Below are 14,728 nucleotides of genomic sequence, written 5' to 3'. Positions count from 1 at the left end.
AGGCTGACGGTTCCGCATCTGTGTGTGCGGGGAGGCTTGTGGCAGAAAAGCACGGGGTGGGGATGAGAGGCCTTGGAGGTTGCAAAGACTCAAGTTCCAGGCCAGGCTTGGGCACTTGCTAGCAGGTGACCTTGGGCAAATGACCTAACAGCGTCCTCAGATTAAATGAGGTCGGTGCTTAGAGTTGTGCTGGGGCTATAGTATGTGCTCAATAAACGCTCGTTTCTAGTGACACCTTGGGATTCCAGGTCTAAGCCACATTCAAATGGATCTCCCTCGGGGAGCAGAACCGAGGAGGATTTTTCCCACTTGCGTAGGATGTGGGTGTTCTGTGTTAGTTCCCCCTCCCCCCATTTCCATGCGTTCTATTTTTTTTTAAACAAATCAATTTTATTGACACATATTAATAAAACATACAATTCATCCAAAGGGAGTAGTCAATGGCATTTGGCACGATCACAGATTTGTGCATATATTTCTTTGATCATGATTAGAGCACTTTCATTATTTTAATAACAATAATAATAATAAAAAAAAACCAGTGGGTCTGTTTTTAATCTAGGGACAAATCACCCACAAGGGAAGCGGGGATTAGAGGGCTGGGTTCAATTATTTCAGAAGAAGATTTATCCCAGGCATCAGGAAATGGGCGTCTCAGATGCTGCCAGCAGATTGGGTGGCTTTAGTGGTGCTCTCCCTCTGCCCAGGGCATGTCTGGGCCTGAGTTTTAGGTGCTCCCAGCAGTGACAAAGGCTGCTGGAACAAATGACCACGGAGGTGGTGGCTTGAAATAACAGACACTTATCCTTCCACCGGAAGCCTAGAAGTCTGAAATCCAGATGCCTACAGGGCTGGGCCCCTCTGGGGATTCTGGGAGAAACCTTCCTTGCCTCTTCCAGACGGCGCCGGCCGCCAATCCCCGGCGTTCCTCGGCTCGCGACGGCGTCACTCCGGCGTCTGCTTCCATCTTCTCACGGCCTTCGTCCCTCTGTCTACCTGTGTGTCCTCTCCCTTCTTACAAAGATGCCAGGCTTTGGATTAGGGCCCACCCTAGACCAGCGTGACGCCACTTCCAAATAATAACAGGTCCTGGGGTTAGGATTTGAACCTGTCTTTTTTGGGGGGCACAATTCCACCCATGCCACTGCACCTTCCATAGCACCCAGAATCCCAGCCTGGCAGAAGGCACCCGGGGTTCGTGCTTCTCTGACTTTTATGTGCATGAAAATCGCTTCTCGGGGAGCTGGGGAAAGACGCAGAGTCTGTGATCACAGTCCAGAGCCCATCTAGTCATGTCCGGGGTTGGGCCCTGCAATGACATGCCCTTTGGTGGATGATGGACCTTGAGATCAAGGTCAGCCCTTGCGGGGCAGGCACGGCGCCCAGCCTCAGGTGCACCGGGGCTCCTTCTCAGGGGAAGACTGGAAGGTGTCGCCGTGGGGGGGCTGGTCGCTCCGGGGGCCCTGGCACTCCCCCGCCTGGCCTCGCAGCCCTGCTGCCAGGGGGCGGCCCCAGCAAGCCCTCTGCCTGCCACACCTGCGCGGGTGAGTTGGTGAGTCGCTGCCCGCCCCCGGGCCATCCCAGGTGAGGGAGCCGGGGCCTTCGGGGCTCTGCAGTTGGGCTGGGCGTGGGGAAGTTACCAACTCCGCCTCGGTGTCTCGCTGCTGTCAGTTTCCAGCATGACATATGCACAAAGGGACCTTTTATAGGTGGGAAATTATAGGTGCTGCCACTTCAAAGGCCTTGGCAACCCGGCCCTTGCTTTGATAGATGGCAGGGTTGTGAATGGTGATTTGTGGCTGGGGCCATTTTGACAGCAGAAATAACCAGTTCTTCCACCTTCTTGGGCCCCTCTGCCCCACACCTTTCTCTTTTTCTCTCCTTTGGGCTGTGGGGGTTACGTCCCTGCACCAGGAGGCTGGGGCATCTGTTTAAGGCACACAGTGAGGTATCCGCCTTATGAACATGTCATCAGAAGTCAGGAAAGTTTAGTGAAATGCTGGCAGATTGTAATCCCAAACAGGGCAATTACCCTATTACCAGAGCTGTCTCCCTCTCTCTCTCCCCCTTTCATCTTCTTTCTTTCCACTCCCTCTCTTCTGGCTGGGTTTGCTCCTACCTCTGTCCCACTTTCTTGATGAGGCACGAGGAGAAGTGCCCTGTGCTGCAATGATTCAGGGTAACCCTGGCCTTGGCAAGACCCCACGCGTAGGGAGGGGGCGAGCTAGCCATCGAGCGGCAGGGGGGTGGGGTGGGGGGCTCAGTTGGCCTTGGCGGCTGCAGGGAGGGAGCAGTGAAAACAAGGAGCCGGTGGGATGGTCCCTGGCAATGAGGGTGGAGAGGGCGCGGAGCCGAGGGTGGGCATACCAGCGGCCTTTGCTGCTCACGTTTCCAGGATTTATCTCCCTCTGCCTTGTACAAGCTCACATTGGAGCCTGGAGCCAGAGGTGAAAAGTCAAAAAAAGAAAAAGAAGGTGGCAGAGGCGTGGTGGGGTGAGCTAAAGTGAGGGTCACTCGTTCTGAGCCTGAGTCCTGCCTGCCACTTACTTGCCGCCATGCCTCGGTCTGTGACTCCGTTTCGAAATCTACGAAATGGGGAGAATAATTCTTGCCCTGTTTTTGCAGAGCTTTAGAGAGGATCAAATTTGACAATGGAGACCAAAGAGCATGGTTAATGAGAACTCACTCTCCGGATCTGGGGGAAATGATCATTTCCTGTGTCCATTGCAGGGTTTTATTTCATGTCGAGATGACCCTCGAGTCTTGTTATCCCAGAGGATGGCGAGTCTACAGAAATTCAGTCTTCTGTTTCTTTTGATCTCTCTCACTGTTATGATGACCCTGGTTTCTAATTGTGCTTGGGAGGCCTTGTTCGACTCATGGTCTGCACCATGAGAATTTTTAGGCATATTCGTGGTAAATTGTCGTTAGAGGCACAACTCTGTGTGTATCGTGCTAAGCTGAGAATATATGACAAAACAGGCTGGAGACAAAACCGTGAAATAATTGAATCACAGTTTGTCAGATCTTGAAAGGACCTTAGCGATAATCTAGCTGAATTGCCCCGTTTTCTAGATTTGTAAATTTGAGCTCAAAGAGGTAGAACAACTTTCCTGAAGTCACGGCATGGATTATAGGCTGATGGGACTAGGCTCCTTCTCTAGCTTGATCCCTCCCTCCTGGAGTCCTCATCAATTAGCTCTCATGCTAGAAGTCATTTACAGCTTAGTCTGAATTTAAGTCTTATTTAGTCTCTCAGATGCATTCTCCCAGTTGTTTAAGGCTGGGCTTTGTTCCCTGTGCCTAGATTTTCTAGCACTGGTGAGAAGAGAGGCAGCATTTTCCCAGCGGGGGCGCAGGAGTCGTCTCCCCTGAATTCAGGCTAGTGCCCTACCCTGCAGGACAGTCAGGGCTGGGCGCTACTTCTGGAATTAAACTGCTTGGATGGAGTTGTCTGTGCCCATACTTCAGAGCGTGTTTGTCCAGGAGCTGTCTGGGAGGAAGGTTGGGTGGATGGATGGAGTCGGACTGGTTTAAAAGTGGAAAGTAGCCAGACAGCCCCAGTGGAAACTCTCAGCAAAACACCTGCCCCTGCTGTTTGTTTTCTGGATTCTTTTTCCATAGTTGGAGAACACGAGAAGGCAGACGAGCATTAAGAACGCTAAATTCCAAATGCCTGCCGCAGGGACGGTTTCCTGAGCCCCTGGTGGGTGCCAGGCACTCTGCTATAGCAGGATGGCAAGGGAAAAGGCCACCATGCCAGCCTCGGAGGGCTGAAGGCTCTGCCTGAAGGCCGGCAAAGGAGAGGAAGAGGCCCTCTCTGCTTTTGCCCGACGAGTGAAAAACGATTTACTTTTTGTAGGTCATCTTGAATCTTTAGTAGCCTGAGATAAGATTTAACAGTGAGAAAATAATTGACAGGGCTTGTACTGGCTGGAAATGCAACGAGGCTGGGGGGATTTCGAGATGATCTGAAGTCTGGAGCTCAGGAAGAGAGAGAGGAGATAAGTGGAGAGGAAGTGGGGCCCTACTAGAATACCTCTGAATTTCGATGGCAAGCAACGAGGCAAGGCAGCTGCGAACGAATGTCCTGCTGGCCTTAGAGGAGGGGCCTGGAGCCTGGGGACAAAGTCAGGGCAGAGATGGCCATGCCAAGGAGGAGATGGCGCTCCAAGCCGTGAGAAGGGAGGTTACCTGCGTGGGGGGAAGGGGATGGCAGGTGGCATGGCCTCCTTGCTTGGGTGTCATTCGAGGGTTTGCTGAGGCTGATCCACTGTCCTTGGTGGTCCCCAAGCACAGAGGGCAGCAGAGGATAAAGGAGGACCAAGACGGGGCTACTGCTCTCATCCTCCCCCAGTCCACAGGGCGACCTCTGGATTTGCTGACCGCATGTTGTTCTGACCTTGACAGCCTGGCACCAGCTCCCCTTGGCGCTTTGCCAGGCCAAAAGGCGTGAGTCCTGGGCTCCTCTCCCTCCCTTTGCCCTCTGAGTCCACAGGCAGATGACCCATGGTTTCCCATCTTTATTGGCAATTTTAGATGATTCAACCCAACATGTGATCTTAGACAAGTCACTTCATCTTATTGTGTCTCACCTGAAAAAACAGGGGTATAACACTGGCCCTGCTGACCTCATAGGATTGTTGTGAAGTGAAGTCATAGCCAATGACGTAATGGAGAGGAGATCTTTTGTAAACGCTATGGTTCCAGGCATGGGCTGGCTCCCATGGCGATGACTTTCTGATTCTGTTATCTGGAACCCTCTGGATAGGATCCCCTTTCTCTGAGGAAGCACCAGGGACAAAGTGCTTCTGGCCCACGGCTGCCTGGAAATTTGTAGGCCTGGGCGATCTCTTCCTCCCAAGGGCCAAGTGGGTGGAGAATTCCTTGCTTTTGGGGGGCTTTCTGATAGCCACACCACACTCCCTCTCCTATGATGAGGGCCTCGACACCCAGTTCTGTCTGGAAGCATCTCGCCTCGCCCCAGGGCCAGCCCTGATCTTGGCAAGGCCTGGAGATGTCAAACCTGAAAGGCAGCTCACCAACCCAGCTGGCTCTCTTTCTACAGGTATCGCAGCCAGAGCCTCCAGGTAGGGGCGATGGGCAAGTTGAGTTGTTTTCCTCCTTGAGTTGATAATTGCTGTGCAAAAGCAACTCTGAAATTGCTAAATTAAACCTCTTGCCCCAACGTGATAGATTTATGGCTCGACCGTCTTATCTGAACCGAGCATATTTCATGTTAGCATACTTGGGTGTGTGTGGGATGGGAAGGAAGAAAAGGCAGATCAGCAAAAATTTCCAGCAATGTTCAGTAGATTTCTATCCCTGCTCCTTTCCCTGAAGTTTTATCCAGAGGCTCTTTCTAGCTCTGCCACGACTTATAGATCTTCTCTAGAACCTAGCATGGTATAGGTGCTTCGTGAAATATTTGCCTGTGGTGATGATGATGATGAAGGCTGTAGCCTATTAAGGCACTGAGTTTAATGTAATTCACTTAAGCAAATATTTAACAAGTGCTCATTCTTGCCCAGGGCTAGGAATGCTATTAACATTTTTTTTTTGGGTAGGGTGGAATAGAGACTATAAAGAAAGATGATCCAGGCTCTTTTCCTAGAATCTTGGTCTATTTTGAGGGGCCAGAACCTGCACAAACTGGCTTGGTGGGGGGAGGAGGCATTGGGGCAGTGAAATCTAATGGTCTAGAGTGTAGCTTTAGGAACAAGATGCACCTGGCAGGATCCTTATTCTGCCACTTACTAGCTATAGGGCCTTGGGTTAGTATCTTGCCTTTGGGCTCCTCAGTTTTCTAATCTCTGACATGGGGATGGTAACAGCTCCTAGATCCCGGGTTGATGTGAAGGTTGAGTGATTTGGTGTGTGGGGCTCCTTAGCACAGGATGGGATCTGGAGCTGTCAACATGGTGTTGAAGATGAAGAACTGAGGCGACCCATTGGCAGTAGACAAAGAGTCAACCTCAAGGCTAAATGGAAGCCAATGATATCATTATATATATATTTTAATTGAAAATGCATTTATATTTAATAGGCAATACATCCAATCCAAGTGATTTAAAAATAAGATGGTATGAAGAACTATACAGTGAAGAAGGAAATCGCTCCCATCCTTATCCTTCAATCATCTGTTTCCGCTATCCAGTGGTAGCCACTGCCATCAGTTTCTGGAGTATTTTGGAGGCTATCTAAGCACACAGTTGCATACAATGATGATGATGATAAGAACAGCTAATACGGGAAGTGGATGTGGCTCAAGCAATTGGGCTTCCACCTACTGCATGGGAGGTCCCGGGTTCAGTTCCTGGTGCCTCCTGGAGAAGGTGAGCTGGTGCAGTGGGCAGGCATGGCAAAATGATACAACAAAAAGAGACACAAAGGAGAAAGACAATGAGAGACACAACAAACCAGGATGTTGAGGTGGCTCAGGTGATTAAGCACCTCTCTTCCACATGGGGGCCCTGGGTTCAGTTTCTAGTGCCTCCTAAAGAGAAGACAAGCAGACACAGAGAGTACATGGCAAATGAGGGGTGGGGGGGGGGGGAAGTAAATAAAATAGATCCTTAAAAAAATAAGAATAGCTAATACTTATTTAGATTTACCATGTGCAGCACTGTTTTAAGTACTTTATATATTAAGTCATGTATTCCTCACAAAAAGGATTTGTAAGGTAGTGCATTAGTTTCCTAGGGTTGCCGTAACAAGTACCATGAATTGGGTGGCTTAAAACAACATGAGTTTATTTTCTCACAGTTCTGGACACAGGAAGTCCAAAATCGAGGTGCTGGGGGAGAAGGGGTTGTTCCTTCCGGGGTCTTTGAGGGAGAACCTGTTCCATGCCTCTCTCCTAGTTGCTGGTAGTTGCTGGCAATCGTTGGTGTTTCTCAACTGGTAGATGCATCACTCTAATCTTTGTGTCTCTTGTTATTTGGCATTCTCCCTGTGTCTGTGTGGCAGTTTGAGATAATTTTATGAATTCCCAAACGAGAAAGATTGTGTGTGTAAACTAATCTGTTCCTCTGGGTGTGATACCCTTTGATTGCATTAAATTCAGCTGAGGGACCTTTGATTGGATTACCTGTTAAGTTTGTTGCAGGGCTTTTTATTGGATTACATCAGTGAGGCGTGACTCAGGTTGAGTCCCCACCGCTTTGCTGGGTCTGATATAAATGGACTCACTCAGATGGCTAGAGATAGGAAAAAGGGGGCTGCCATGTAAGAGAAAAGACTCTAGTTTTGTCCACAGCTGAGCTAACAAGGATAGAAGCCCAAAAAGACAAGCTCTATGCCAGGAGAGGGAGGATTAACAGGCTTGTTTAAGCACGAAGCCCCAAGAGGCTGGGCCCACAGAGCAGCTCGAGAGGAGACAGTGAGAGAAGGTTGAAACATCTGTGGAGATCGGTGGCCATCTTGCTTCATCACGTGACAACACACTGAGATCAACAGTGGCTGACTTTGGTGGCAAAGCATCTCTGATAGTGCCTCAGTTTGGACTTTTCATGACCTTGGAATGCTAAGCTTTTATCCCAAATGAATCCCCTTTATAAAAGTCAACAGAGTTCTGGTGCCTTGCATCTGCAGCCCTTGGTAAAACAAAATAATCTGCCTCTGTGTTGCTTCCCTTTTTCCTATCACATCCAATTTTGCAGTAGGACCTCATCTTACCTTGATTACAACAGCAAATGCCCTACTTCCATATAAGGCCACATTCACAGGTAACTGGGATTAGGATTTCAATGGAAATCGTAATTCAACCCACAATAGAGGGGTAAAATTACTACTTCTCTGAACATACGATATATAGTTATAATATTTTTGCTTTCTTTTAAACATTTATTTAAATCTTTCCAACTCCAACTGAGGTGGTTTGGAGTTGTCTGTATCCCAGAAAAACATGTTCTTAAACTTAATCCTTACCTGTGGATGTGAACTCATGTATAAGTCAGACCCTTTGACGATGTTCCTTCAGGTAAGGTGTGGCCCAGGATGGATCTTAATCCTTTTACTGGAGTCTTTTATAAGAGGCATGAAATTCAGACAGAGAGAGAGCCACAGGAAGCAAGAAGCTGAAAGGCAACAGAAACCAGAAGGGAACAGAGAGGCCAGGAGAGGCTGCCATGGGCATTGCCGTGTGACAAGGACCAAGAACCCTTGGCAGCCAGCCTCAGACCACCAGTCTTCAAAAAGAGAGCTTTGCCTTGATGACACCTTGATTAGGATTTTCTTTTCATCTCAAACCCATGACAAATTCCCATTGTTTAAACTGACCCTTTGCAAGGTATTTGCTTGAGCAGCCAGGGAGACACAAACACCCACATATGAGGAAAAAATGCTAAAAAACAATAATTGTTAGGGAAGAGTATGGGCCGGAGTCATCTGGGAAGACTCCATGGGGAAGAGGGCCCGGGAGGACAGGGTGAATATAGGCTGTACTAGCTTGTTTCGGCAGAACCCTTACTTGACAAAGCATCTAACCCAGTGACAGACGGTGGCCCAAGATGCATGTATGCATTTCGGTTTCACAACCAAGTCTTCATTGCCACAGATACTTATTAAAACTTGTTATGTGTCCCTCCCTTCTTTGGAAATATATTTACTGAGCCTCAGAGATACAATGGTGAGCAACTCAGATCATAGAATTAAATATATCATATCAAAAATACCACAATGAGGAATGGACAAATGCAGTGGGTACCTATTGGCAGGACTACTTGGTTTAAGAGGTCAACAAAAGCCCCTCAGAGAAGCTATATTTGAGCTGAGACCCAAAAGGTTAATGGGAGAATGTTGGTGAGGAGAAGGAGATGCAGGAGTCTTCTTAGCAGTGGCAGCCCGGGATAAGAAGTATCAAATTTCTGTAATTGAAAGGAGTTTATCATGGCTGGAGTATAGGGTGCAAGTGGGGTGAGTGGGTGGGTTAGCACAAAGCAGATGCTCAGTAATTATCTGTTGAGTTAGCTAATAATGAGATGTTGTGGAAAGGTAGATTGGTGGAAGCTTTCGTAGGGCCTTGCAGGTCATGTTTAGATTTTTAGACTTTGGCTTAAGGGCAATATGGGAAGCCAGCATATACCCTTGTCTGATTTCCTCTAGGTGTGCTTGGTGATCCCAATGAAGGCACAGTGGGATAGAGAGTTGGATTCCTCTAGGTTGGAGATTGGCTGGATGTGTGTGAAGACTTTGGATAAACCAAGTAAAGCATACTGGTTTGAGAGGCTGAAGTGATGGCCCTCAGAAACTGAGCTGGAGAGAGAAGAAAATGAAGTTAGGAGGAGGATGGGAGAATGTAGAAGTAGGGGAGTTAAGGGGTTGCCTCTAGACTGAAGATCTCGATGGGGTAAAGAACCAGAGGCTTTAGAAGGATCTGAGTGGTAAGGCGGATGGGCTGTGAACTTATGACTTTGAGGATGTGGCCCTGGGAGAGGGTAGCTAAAGAGAGTGGGGGGCCAAGGTCATTGCAATGAAGCCAAGGAACCAAGGTGTCAGGTTGGGGAATGGGTCATCCAAGGAGAGGCTGAAGTCACCCTGGATGATGGAAGCACTTGGCTTGGAGAGAGACTGGGAATCAAGGGCCAAGACTTCGGTCAGGAGGATCTGATGTGAGTGACAGTAGGAAGGTGGTTGCCAAAGAGAGGGAAGGGCAGAGGGTGATATAGGAGGTGGGAAGTTGTGGGAGGAACAGAGCTACATAAGATCCAGCCCTTATGCCCAAATGTATCACTGTCTAGCAGGTGGAAGCCACCTGCCAAAGCAGAGGTAACCTGGAGAGACAGTCTGGTGTACCAGTCAGACAAGTGGTTTATAGGATAAATAACTCTACCATATCCATTTTGGCAATAGCAGCTACCTCTCAGTGAAGGCCTACAGTCCTTGGAATGGTCTTACCATGTAGATGAAAGGCTAAGGGTATGGACCTGGGAGTCAGACTGACCTGGGCGTGAAATCTCACGTCTATGGGCAGACCTTGGGTAAGACTCCCCACCTCTCTCAGATGTGATTTTCTCATCTGTAGCATGGGAAGAACTCTCAAAAGAGTTCTTGTGAGGATTAAACGAACTAATTCATGTAAAGCCCTAAACACAGGTATGTACTCAAAAGAAATGAATTTTGTTATTATTATTATTACTACGAAACTGAGGAAATTGAAGTTCAGAGAGGTTAAGTGATTTACCTAAGATCACACATCTAAGAAGCTATTGCTCTCTGATTCAAAGTCACTTCATTTGACACTGAAGACTCATACCACTAAAATGTATTGACTCTTCCACAATCCTGGGTGAAACTGAAGCTCAGAAAAGGTAACTGGTTTGTTCTAGGTCACCGGATAGTAAGTGGTGGAGTTGGAGCTGAGCCGGTGGGATGTTTGTTGACTCTACTACTTTTTCTATTGCATCAGTAACTGCTCCTAAGAGAATGGGGTAGCTATGGGCCAGGAGATGGTTCCACTTGTGCCTTTGAAAAAAAGGAATTGTTTATTCAGGGTTTTTGGTCTGCTTGTTAGTTTTAGCTTCCAAAGTCAGACCCATGGAAAAGTTAGAGCTGGGATCTCCTTAGAGTTGTGGAAAGGACCCTTTGTAAGACATGGGCTCTGGTCCCAGCTCTGCGACTTCCTAGTGGTGGGATCTTGCCCAGGTCCCAACAGCTCTAGAATTCCTTCTCTGTAAAATGAGAACCGTAATTGCCTTGAGTATCTCATAGGATGGCAGGGCAGCTCCAATTAGGTGACGTAAGGAGAAACTCTTTGAAGACTCACGCAGCTTGCCTTCAAGTTCTCAGAAAGAGGAGGCTCACCTGGGAGGGGAACTGAGTTTGATCCCAGGAGTTGGTCCCTTCCCTCGTGATGCTTCATGCCCTCACCTAGAAGCAGCCTCACTGGGCTACTGGTGTACCACTTCCCCCTCCAGCCCCTACGTCCGCCCCACGCCCATGATGCCCAGCGGTGCGCGAGGTCTCCTGTTAGAGGCTCAGCCTTATCTGGGGACAGAAATGAGACAAGCTGAGAGCTGCCTTTCTCCCCCCAGGCCCCTTGGCACTGGGAAGCCTCTTGCAGAAGTATGAGAGATGCTTATCTGGGGAGAATAATCAGCTCGTGAACACTGAGATGAGATCGGCTGCCTCCGGATCCCCTTTGGGATGCGCTAGGTCAAGGTGGCCAAGAGGCAGGCCTGGGAAGAGGGACGGGCCCCGAGACCTGCTCAGTCCACCCTTGAGCTGAGAGCTCTGTCCAGAGCCTTCACCCCTGGAGGTGGTGGGGCAAAGTGGCGCAGCCTCTGCTGGCTCCCTTGGAGTCGGGAGCACATTTCTGTTTTCACCAGAACCTGGCCCCGGCTTCTAGAAGCTTGCGGATGTCTCAGCGCATGTGATCATTTTTCTCTCTTCCACTTGGGTTTGCCTTTTCTAGTGCAGACTGCTGGGTCTTCCCTCAATGCCCCCCTCTTCTCTCTCTCTTGTTTTAATCCTGAGAAGGAACCAGGAACTGATGAGAGTCATGGGAATGGAAAGAAGCGGAAGGAGGAAGGAAGCTGAATTTATGTGAGCACCCATTAGGTGCCAGTTCTTGAATTTAAAAAAAAAATTTTTTTTATCCATTTCAGCAAAATTTAGAGGAAGAGTCATTGACTTAGAATATAAGAGCTGGAAGGGAAGTTAGACACCATCTGGTCTAACCACTTTATTTTACTGAGAAGGAAGTGACTTGCCCAAAGTCACAGAGCGTTAGCTTTTTTTCTTGCTAGAGAAGCAATTATGCTAAGATAATCCTCTTTTTGGGCAAAGCTGTTTTACGATGCACCAGCCTTTCTCACCGGTGGGAAGACTCTCTTCGTAGAATCATAGAATATTAGAAGTTGTCCTCAGGATTCCACCCAACACCCATTTTTTGCTGGGCTATGGGGGACCTGCCCTCTTGAGCACCCATCTTCCTCCAAATCCCAGGCCTTGCCACTGCCAGCTTTCTCCCCTGCTCCCCTGATGGCTCTTTCTCTCCCACTGGGGAGGTTGGTCCCATCCCTGGCGATCCTGCTCTGAAGTTGAGGGGGAGCCAAGGCTTTCCTTGAAATGTGGGGGGCCACCGTTGCCATAGGGGTCTTTTGCAGAGCGGTGTGGAGAGGAGAGACTCTTGCTTGGCATATTGCCTCCAAACTCAGCAGCCTTCGGGTGAAGAGTAAAGCATTTGCACATTTGTATTCATTTTCCTCCAGGTCTTACGTATTTTTTTAAAACGAAAAAAAAATGCAATAATGTGTTGTGTGGAAAATTTAGAAAATATAGATGAAATAAAAGAATAAAAACAAAAATCTGCTCATTCTGCCACTACTGACACTGAGTGTATATCCTTCCAGACCCTTTCCTTTGCATGTGTGCATGAGAGTGCACCTTTGCAAAAATGAAATCCTGTTGTACATACTGTTTTGTGACCTATTTTTAAAAAAATCAGTGCTATATCATAAACATCTTTCCATGTTGAACTAAATGGATCTCCATCATCATTTCTGAGTCGTGGCTCTCTGTTCTCAGCACCCCTCCAGTATGAGAAGGGGCAAGCTTCTTTGGGAAATGGCTTCTCCTCTCTGCCCAGTGTTTGCTCCTGGTTGTGTAGTACTCTGTCTATCTCCCAGGTCTCTAGGAAGCAAGTGAAGTTTAGAAAGGTTGCTGGGTTTGGCGGTTCCTCAGAAAGTTGGACATAGAGTGACCTTATGATGTGGTGGTCCCGCTTCTAAGATATCTACCTCAAAGGATTGAACACAGGGAATTGGACTGATATTTGCACACCAGTGTGCACAGCAGCATTATCCACAATCGCCAAAAGGTGGAAGCAACCCAAGTGTCCATCGACACGTGAATGGATAAACAAAAGCGGTATGCTCATACCAGGGAAAAATATTCGGCCATAAAAGGAATGACATTCTGGCACATGCTACAACATGGACGAACCTTGAAGACATGGTGAGACAAGCCAGGCATGAAAGGACAGTTATGGTATGATCACTTAAATGAAATCCTAGAATATGCAAATTCACGGAGACAGAAAGTAGAGTACGGGTGACCAGGGGCTGGGAAGGAGAGGAATAGGGAGTGATTGCTTAACGGGTTCCAATGTGCATTTAGGGTGATGAGAAAGTTTCAGTAATGGATGATGATGATGGTTGACTAACATCGTGAATGTAATTAATACCACTGAATCATAGTCTTGACAGTGGATAAATGGGACATTTTGATTTGTATATATGTTATCATAATAAAAAGTTAAAAAATATAGAAAGAATACACCCTGGGTTTGGAATCAGATAGGTCAGGAGTCCAGTTTCAGTTCTGCCATTTGCAAGATGTAGGGGCTTGGGAGGGTCACTTGCTATTTCCCAGGCCTTTATAAGGGATTAAAATAAAGGGATTATAAAAGAGCTTTCTTAACTGGCAGCGATTATTAATACAAATTCATTGATGAAAGTAGGATTTTTGTTGCTTTTGCAGGGAAAAATCCAACGTTTTGAGGTTCAGGCACCATGAATACATGGGAGTCTGGGCGGTAAGAAGGAAGAAAGTTTGTGCAAGAAAACACATTGTCATTTTGAGAAATGTCGTTTTGAAAACGGGCTTCTTGGAAAATGAAAAGGTGGGTAAGCTCAGTGTGGAGGGAGAGAAGAAACAATTTTTAGGAAGCCAGAAACAGGGGTTCTAACCAATAGTAACAGCGATGACGATGGCAGTAATGCTGAGCGCTCAGGCACGGGGCAATTCCTGTGTCAACACCCCTCTAGGCGCTTTACAGATATTAACCGGGTCCTGTGAACAACGCCATGTGGTAGATGTGATTATTATCCCCAATTTATAGATGAGGACACTGAGGCACGAGGAGATGAAGTAACTTGACCCAGATCGCACAACCGGCAGGCGTAGCCTGGATCCCAACCCAAGGCCGAGAGTTTTCTCAGCTGGCTCACAGCGGCTTGGAGAGGGGGAGAGCTTCGGAGGAAATGAACGTGCATCTATTTGCCACCGTCCATTCGGGAGCAGCCGGCGGTGAGGAGCTTCGCTTCCATGGCGAGCCCGAGCGGCAAGCATTTCACTGGTGTGACAACGTGGGAAGTGGAGGGGGAGGAACTGGGAGGAGGTGACTGCGCTCAGGGCACTATTTCCGCAGCGCCCCAGGGAGGGCACCCGTGGGCGGCAGCTGTGGGCTGCCTGCCGAGTCAGGACAGCCTGGCCACCGGCCTCCGTGGAGGCACGCAGATGGGTGAGCCCTTCCCTCCTTCTCCTCTTCCTCCTTCTCCTCCTCCTCCTCTCCCTTCACCTCCCAAGTGTCGCTTGGGTGGGGGGCGGAGAGAAAGGCGGTGGTGGCGTGGGCTCCGCGAGGTGGAGGGGGCGCCCAGGGGTGGCTGGGCAGGAAATTCTGCGCTCCTTCTGTTGCAGTATCAACGAGGGAGGAGACAAGGACAGCCGTTCTGCTTCCGCGACCTACGGGGAGGCCTTGCTTATGGGTGACGGGTTCTGTTGACAGCCTCGCTGGGGCAGGGAAGCCCACCAGGAGCCCCAGATCCCCAGGGGAGCCCCGGGGACCCCCAGTACAGAGGCTCCTCTCCTCTGCTCAACTCTGCTCCTCCTTGGGCTGGCAGGACGGAAGCTGCTCGTGGGACCTGCCTGCCTGACTTAATCAGGAAGGTGCGAGGCGCTGGGCCGGGCTAACCCGCCCCGCCCCAGGCCCTGCCCGCGGAGAGCC

At 48.9% G+C, this 14,728-nt stretch overlaps 1 long non-coding RNA gene across 1 annotated transcript; it reads left to right on the top strand.

Annotated features, from left to right (window-relative positions):
• Window positions 1-6,088: 6,088 nt before the first annotated feature.
• LOC131276608 (uncharacterized) lies at window positions 6,089-14,507 on the top strand. The gene is made up of 3 exons (XR_009184065.1): window positions 6,089-6,335; window positions 13,844-14,080; window positions 14,422-14,507. It is a non-coding gene; the product is annotated as an uncharacterized lncRNA (long non-coding RNA).
• Window positions 14,508-14,728: the final 221 nt, after the last annotated feature.

Source organism: Dasypus novemcinctus, chromosome 29, assembly GCF_030445035.2.
Source record: "Dasypus novemcinctus isolate mDasNov1 chromosome 29, mDasNov1.1.hap2, whole genome shotgun sequence".
NCBI classification, from domain to species: Eukaryota; Metazoa; Chordata; class Mammalia; order Cingulata; family Dasypodidae; genus Dasypus; species Dasypus novemcinctus.
The sequence above is the reverse complement of the archived record's forward strand: the minus strand, read 5'-3'. Positions and strand labels throughout refer to the sequence as shown.